The sequence below is a fragment of the Culex pipiens genome, chromosome 2, assembly GCF_016801865.2.
Source record: "Culex pipiens pallens isolate TS chromosome 2, TS_CPP_V2, whole genome shotgun sequence".
Classification (NCBI taxonomy): Eukaryota; Metazoa; Arthropoda; class Insecta; order Diptera; family Culicidae; genus Culex; species Culex pipiens.
In genome coordinates this window covers 155105453-155113482 of record NC_068938.1, presented here as the reverse complement: position 1 = coordinate 155113482, position 8030 = coordinate 155105453, and positions in this window count along the sequence as shown.

Here is an 8030-nt window from a genome sequence, read left to right as displayed (position 1 = left end):
TTTGTTTTCTTGTTTTTTTGTTCGCTTCTAATACGGATATATGGCCTGGTAATGATACGGTGTTTGGTAAGGCCGGAAATGCTCCCCACGCTGGGACATAATTAATGGACAAGAACATGGCCAATTCTGGATCTGATGGTGGTCGCTAATACGGTTCTGGTGTCATGTGTCACCTTGAATTAGTCCACACGTTTAGGTCATGTTAAAAAAGATGCGTGAGATAATCTATTTTTTTTCATGAAATGAGAATTTTACAGAACCAGAATTTAACTCGATTTTCATGCCAGCACACAACTCCGACTAATCCGAAGTGTTACAGTTCAACGAGCCACCACTTTTTGGCTTTCAGAAATGACTGAGTGACTCATAAAAATGTTCAACTACCGTCTACATTGCACTATGGTACATTGGGTGGCCAAGTTTCAAAAAAGTGACCTTCTCCAAATATTTTTTGGTACTTTTTTCTCGAAAGTAAACATTCTAACTAAGAAAAATCCAAATTTTCAAAGCTCTAAGTTTGTTCATTACGGAGATACGCAAGCTGAAAGTCAAAAAATGGAGTAAAAAACTGGCGTTTTTCGTAAAAAAGGCTGATTGTTTAATTTTAACATAGCTCAGCCATTTTAAATGTTTTATTAGGACAAATATACAACGCTGGAAAGGTAATGAGATAAGCTTTGAAACTATTAATAGATAAAATGTTGTTTCCAAACCAAAAACTGAAGTTTTCATCGAATAACTGGAGCAATTTTTCGACAAATCATATTTTTTGTGTTTGTTAATCGAGTACTTCTTTTGCTAACCGATGCTAAACATGAAACTAAGATCACTTGAAAGATTGGATTATAATCTAACACTGCTGAAATTTCCAGCCTGCGATTTTTTGCGTTTTCGGAGATATGCCATTTTGAACATTAACGTTTTATCAAAATTTGCTGCAATCTACATATGCGCCCGTTTATTTCACTTGCTTTGCTACCTACTTCGTGGGCATCGTCGCTTCAAAAATCAATACCTGGTTTCAAGAAGTTCGAAATGACTTTATTGGAATTTTCTGTTGCCTACATTTAAAATTGAGTACCTTAGTCAAAATAAGGTATTCGTACCGAAGTTTCTCAAGCGAAACTGGAGAATCTCAGTTTGATACCGGAAAAACTATTCATCAAAATGTTGACTTAGCATGATGAATTTCTGCGATCAATCCATGAAACTGATCCACATTTAAGTTCTATGTTGGTTAGTACAAAACATCATAAAAAGTACCTTTTGACATATCCTGAAGCTGTCACAAACTCTATAATCAAATGAATTTTAAGAATATGGTTTGTATTTTATCGTTTTACTTCATAATTAATATTTTGAATAAAATTATTTTTTCTGTTATTTGATTTAACAATTGAAATTTTCGCAATTTATGCCCGTAAGGGTGGGGGGGGGGCGGGTCTCAAGTTATATGGCGTGGACTCACAAAAAGAACACACAGCAGTAAATAATAAATATTTGACTTAAAATGAATTTATTACGCTTAACAAAATTTTGTTGGACGGAAGAAGGAGAGGGGGGGGGGGGGTGAAAGAAAAAGGAGGGAGGAGTTGTGTCCTTAAAGTGGGGATGTATTAGCTTATCCATAATTTAATAATATAAACTTGCAATACAATATATATGCAATTCTGTTGCACTTGCAAATGTATGAAAAGACTATTTATTATAAACAATCAACTATTGAAAAACATGAAAAGTCATAAAAATCGACGTATATCATTTCAATACCATACAATTACCCAAATTTGTATGAAAAAACATTTAAAAAGCAAAAAAATAATTTGGCCGCCTGTTTGTATGGAGATGGCCCATAGTGCATTGGCAACATCGTCACCAGCAAGCAGTGAGTGCTGGAAGTGGCTCAGACTGCCAGTGCCAAAACATTGGTCTGATGCTGGCCGACTTCATGAAATTCTGACTGTTGGCATGTACTACATGAAACATGACATGGTTATGGGTGCTGTCGAAGTGATGTATCTCGGTACAGTCCGGAGATGAACACTGCCAGTTCGTTGCTTCAACTAGCAGAGAAACCACAACAACTGCCAAACCTTGTAGACAAAAGGAGGGTCGTCCTTGTTTTCGTCGTAAGATTACTCTTCCAAGCATTGACAGATGGCTTTGAATTGAACTCAATTTTCTTGGAAAAGTAAAAAAAAATGAAAAATAAACTTGAAGTGAGCTTATCATGCGTCAAGTGTGAAATATTGTGTGAAAATTGCGGCTGGATCAACATCCGACTGAGCTTTACGTGCCGTTGCACACATACACCCCCACACATAGAACGTGCTGGATGTGCCGTTTTATGAGTAATAAAAAAAAATCCACAAACGTGCGCGTCTCTCTTGCTGTGTTTGTGACCACACCACAATGAATCCTAGAAAATCCTTCGCACTCTTTTCACTTGGCGGGAAAAGCTCCACATTGGAGTCAATGGAACCAGAAATGATTTATGTCTGTGCTGGCTGCACGCACCTTGTTTGGAAATTTTCCGAACCCCTCTGTATTGCGTTGTGGCGAAGCAATTTTCCTACGAAATAGGCACAAATTAATCACTGGAAGTAAGCGAAACGCAGCTGGATTCGCTTTCGGAGAAACTTTTAGAAGGATTGAGAGAGTGGAAAATTTTGGATGATTTTTTCCGAAAACTCACACTTGTTTTTTAGATTGAGTTTATTTTTCAGATAATGTAAATAGATTCATAATTAACATAAATTCTCAAATTCAGTTCAAATCGCTTGAATTTAATTGTTATGTTTGCATTGGTTTTTTTATAGTCATAATTCTATTATAACAGAATAACGAGAGTTTTTTTTGCGGTTCTCAAGAGGAGGGGGCAAACAATAAAAAGAAATGAAAAAAATAAATTACTTGCGATGGTTTTTGAAAAAGGGTATATTACACCAGCCCCGACTATTTTACAATACTTAGTTTTTTAAAATATCTTAAGCATGCATTTTTTTGTTTATTTTAAGTATTTTGCCCTATGATTTTTCGGGCCTGAATATTTTGAAAATTATTAATCGTAAAAGAACACTCTTTTTGCCTTCCTCATATTACTAAGGAAAGGCTATAAAATCACTCGAAATACGAAGTTCTTAATTTGACCTCCTAGACCCACCTTCATGTATACATATCGACTCAGAATCAAATTCTGAGCAAATGTCTGTGTGTGTGGTGGGATGTTGATAAAAAAAAATTCACTGGATTATCTCGGCACTGGCTGAACCGATTTGGACCGTTTTAGTCTCATTCAATCCGTCTTGGGGTCCGATGAGTCGCTATTGAAAATTATAAAGTTTAGTTAAGTACTTCAAAAGTTATGCTAAAAAACGATTTTAACAAAAGTCCGGAAGATTGTAAAAAGGGTGGTTTTTGTAAGAAACCTCGTCATATTATACATTTTTAGAAAGGTATTCATAAGACCTTTCCAACGAGTTCAGTAGATTGAAGATCTGACGACCCTATCAAAAGTTATAAGCATTTAAGTGTTATTTATGAACTTTTCAGAGGCCGGATCTCATATATTTCGATGAAAACGTTGTCCGGATCTATCATGCAACTTGTCGTTGTAAAGGTAATCAAAAGACCTTTCCAACGAGTTCAAAAGATTGGAGATCTGACAACGCTATCAAAAGTTATAAGCACTTAAGTGTTATTTATGAACTTTTTAGAGGCTGGATCTCACATATTTTGGTGAAAACGTTGTTTGGATCTATAATGCGACCTGTCGTTGGATAGGTAATCAAAAGACCTTTGCAACGAGTTCAGTAGATTGCAGATCTGATAACCCCTTTCAAATGTTTGAAGCACTTAGGTTTTATTTATGCACTTATTTGAGGCCGGCCCAGATCTAAATGTGAGGAAGGCACCACCCACCTTAGGGTGGATTAAGTAACGTTTTTATTTAAATGTTGAAACCATGGCTTGTAATTCATTAATTTTTTGTATTTCTTTTTTCACCCCTTGAATTTTGCCAATGATATATAAACTGGCAAGAGCAGTTTTTTCAGATTTCACAGCTTCTGCGAAATTTTCAAAAAGCAATAGACCATTAATTTGAACTTGAAAAATCTTCATCTTAAGTAACTATAAGAAAGCAGGTGGTGAAATCTCATAGATAAAAGATAAACTACCCGAACTGACCTTGCTTGGATTTCTTCATGTGCACGCTGTATATTTCAACATAATAATTACTCCTTTTCTAAATTCTTTGCACTGAAACAGATAAATATAACAAAATTACGACGGTTTATGTAAAGTTGAAATTCAATTAAGTGAATTGGTTCAAAATTGTAATAAAGCTCACCTACATTTACCCATTCTTATTTTTCTTGAAATATTTTACACAAATCAGTTAAGGTCGTAGAAGGTGTCCTTCACTTTTGGGGCAATGACTGTCAATGATGGTTCTAGGAGCGGCCGTGGCTGACTGGTTACGGTGTTCGCTTTCTAAGCGAATGGTCCTGGGTTTGATTCCCATCTGCTCCCAACGAGAAAGTATAGGAAATATTAATCTTGAAACACTGAACATGAACGAAAAATCAAAGTCGCCCGAGTCGGGGTTCGATCCCCCGTCCTTTGGATTGGTAAGCAAAAATGCTAACCACAAGGCCATCACGGCTTGGTGAACGACGCCTGGAATTAGGAATACTGTTACTATCAAACTATATACGCGCTGGGTCCTTGTCCATTTGACAAGGGTTCGGAAGTTCTAAATAACGTTTGAACCCGATTGGTGCAAACGTTCTTCAGGGCGGGGCTTGTCGATAAAAGCTGAGGAACCTCGCGCTCGGCTAGCCAGCGTAGAAATGGGTCACCAAAGCTCGGCAGAGCTAACACCTTCCAAATGCCTATGCGAGTTATTTGTATGTATAGAATGAAGATCTAAAAATACATGGAAACAACTCAATTTGTAAGAAGCGACCGCGTGGTCCCGTTTGGTTGGTTGCACACACACACACACACACACAATGACTGTCAATGATGGTTCTGAAATCAGGGTCCAGAAATAGAGCTTTATGACGTTTCGCGTACACACACTAGCGCACCATTTGATTTTGCTGGCCGGACAAAATTTAACCTCAATCTTTTTTGTGTACGTACACGCAATACATGCGCACGTAGATAACTCTATAGTAAATTGAAATGAAAAAACTAATCACGATATGTAAAATGCTTCTACAAACAACACAAAGAAACTCTTTTTTGGATTGAAACATTCAGAATCAAGATTTGAATGATTTTGTAAAATGAACATGGCCGCCAAATGGCCGATCTGGAATGATGGCTTCCAGAGCCTTAAAGCAAAGAGAAATCCATGATTCCATAACCCAAACTCAATGCAGTGTAAATTTTGATCACTTCCAGAGATCCACTTGAAGGATGAACCAGATGAAGAAAAGTTATTCGGCAACACTTATGGAGCTTTACACTTGGTCACGAAGAACAAACAAACTATTTTTATCCTGTAGTGGCCTAGCAAATAGCTTCAGATTTATCAGGGAATTTGTAAGCCATCTGTTTTCTGTTTCCTGGAAGCTGTTGTGACTGGTTCAGCATGAAGTCTGTTTCCCCTTTCAGAGTGCAATCAACTTTGGGAAGTATTTGTAAAACAATAAAATCATGTATTGAAGGCTGTGGAGCAAGAAGTTGGTTAGAATTGTGTTCTACTTTTACTTCAAAAATAAAATAGGATTTTTATTTACTATAATCAGTTCGTGTTTCAAGACGCAGGCATATTAACATAATATCTTTGAAGAAGCCTTTGTCTTCAGTTATGTTTTAATCGGTATTCCATTAGCCATGTCTATTTATCATAATCACCGCCAACACCCGATGAATTATGCTAATCGCAATCACTAATCGTCTGCGGTACATTGGTTACACAAATTATGTTTTCTGTTGCGTGTTGTACAAGATAAATCAACTCGTTTGTTGAGCTCTGGTGTAAGTCCCCATGTTACATACGGTTGGTTCCACTTCCATGACGTTGATCGGCTTGTAAGTACAATGTCCCGGTGGTGATAATTAACAAACTATCTTCGTTGATTCTTCCCGCCCTTGTCAGCCCCCAAGCGGCGCCCTGTGATGCGTATAATAGCACACGGATTGACATGCTAATCAGCCTCGAGCCTCGAGAGCATTCCAATCAGGACCCAAATCTGAGGCGGAGTCCCCAAAAAGTCCTGTTTGTTATGCTAATACACACTCCGGATGACACTTGGCCCAGAAACGTCCCAGTGTAGGTTCAACGTTCAAGCACAGACAAACAGATGTTGGAACACTTTTGGGATCCAATAATTGAAATCATTGGTGAATTTTCGAATACACCAAAACATAGCTGAATTCTCCACAGTTTGCTGCATGTGCTGGACAAGTCTACGGTGCTCATTTTCACTAATTGGTGCAGCGTTGCACCAAAACAACGATTTTTGTTTATGAGTTATCTAGAGAATGTCAAAAACGTCGATGTTCTAAGTCTGCTTGTCTGTGTTTCAAGGATCTCCTGCACTGATAGAGGTGTGTTGTAAGCGATATCTGGGGCTAAAGTGAAGGAAAGGCTAATCGAGTGATACCATTACACTTTGGGTAAGACCTAATCGATTCCTGTGGCCGCCGCCTCGACCCTGCCTGGTGGTAGGATGATGGTGTTTGCCAGAAATTGTTATTCATTACCGGTAAATATTTGCTGACACTGAGTGACAAGCTTGAACCGACACCGGGGTAAACATGGGATGTGGTTCCATCGGGGTACCACACACCACGTATAAGTCTGTCGAACAATGTGATAAGGACCCTTTTAGATTGGGCAATACCAAAGACAAACACTTTTTGTTTTGTCTCTGAACCTCTGTAAATAATGCAAAGCAAACGCAACCTGGTGAACTTTTCCTCAAACAAACATTGCTCCAGTTATGCTCATCATGACAGTAATATTCAAATTAATTGATTAAACAGTATATTATATATATAATATTATATCTATTCCACTTCCATCTGATTGTGTATGTTCCAACTTTTTTAACATTTGCAGTTAGTTTTACAAAAATGTGTCTGTCTCAATTATTAATGCATTTGATCACTATGATTTTGAACCACAGTATATTTAAAACATCGCAAAAAAAAAGATTTGTGCGAATCTATTCATCTAAAAAACAAATATAAAAAAAGAATTAATTTCCAGACCACCACTAAGAAAAGGAACTTCCATTTCATGAGCAAAACCAAAACCATTCAAATAAACAGCTGGATAAAGAGGCACACACTCTGGCCAAAAGGACAAAATGACAGTATTAAGCTAGGCGAGATATAGTGCCTTAAACGGATGAAAAAAGAGACAGCCAATCACATGGTCCTTGTTCTCGAGTCCTTTCGTTCTTGGTTTTTTCGGGTGATGTTATTTTTTGCTTCCCTTGAGCCAAAGCTTGAAGAAAATCACACTCAAGGCGCAAAAACAAAATAACGATAATGACACGGGCTAAACGCAGGGCAGTGTCACAAGCTGTTGCTGGTTATTGTGACAAGATGAAATGTTGATAAGAAGGGCATTCCGGGGTGCTGTTGGGTGGAGTTGGAAATAATTACCCAAAGGAGCATCACAAAAAAGATCCTCGCACTTTGGGTTTTTTGTATGGTAAATCGACAAATAAAAACTAACTTAATCCACCTATGTGGTTGTTGCCTTCCTCACTTTTTACCAACATTTGGTGATATGATGGGTTTGGACACAAATTCTATTTATCTTCTATATATATACAAAATTTCGACCGTTTTGTTCGAACGCGAATCAATTCAACACGGAACGTCCGATCGAGGTGCTCTTTGTTGCGTTGGGTTCGTATGGTAAGTTCGTGAGTGCCAAAAAGTTACAACCGATTCCGGAAAATTTGCAGATTGTATGGGAAAGGATAAAATTAAGTTTTGATCACAGGAGGCTGAATAAGCAAAAAAGTCAAAAACGTCAACAAACGAAAAAAGGCAGAACG